Here is a 290-nt window from a genome sequence, read left to right as displayed (position 1 = left end):
GTGTGCTTTCAATATTTTTTTTTCTTTTTATTTATAAAATATATAATTTAATAATTCTTTTTCCAATCCATTTCTCGATTTATCCGTTCTGGAAACTGAAATTTTGGAAGCTGAAATTTTTTTACTAGCATTAAAATTTAGGTAATTGAATCGACTCTCAAAAGACAAACTCACAAAGTAGCTGACAAAATTTCAGGACTTAAAAGACGTATTTTTTGCTTTCATTGAGAGTTGAACTCAAGACCTCCCGCTTACTAAACGGGTGCTCTAACCAACTGAGCTATGAAAGC

The 290-nt window shown here is 30.7% G+C and overlaps 1 non-coding gene across 1 annotated transcript; it reads right to left on the bottom strand.

The window, feature by feature from the left end:
- Positions 1-216: 216 nt before the first annotated feature.
- On the bottom strand, positions 217-290 carry TRNAT-AGU (transfer RNA threonine (anticodon AGU)). The gene has a single exon. It is a non-coding gene; the product is annotated as a tRNA-Thr (tRNA).

The sequence above is a fragment of the Salvia miltiorrhiza genome, chromosome 1 (assembly GCF_028751815.1).
Source record: "Salvia miltiorrhiza cultivar Shanhuang (shh) chromosome 1, IMPLAD_Smil_shh, whole genome shotgun sequence".
Classification (NCBI taxonomy): Eukaryota; Viridiplantae; Streptophyta; class Magnoliopsida; order Lamiales; family Lamiaceae; genus Salvia; species Salvia miltiorrhiza.
This window is presented reverse-complemented; position numbering and strand designations above follow the sequence as displayed.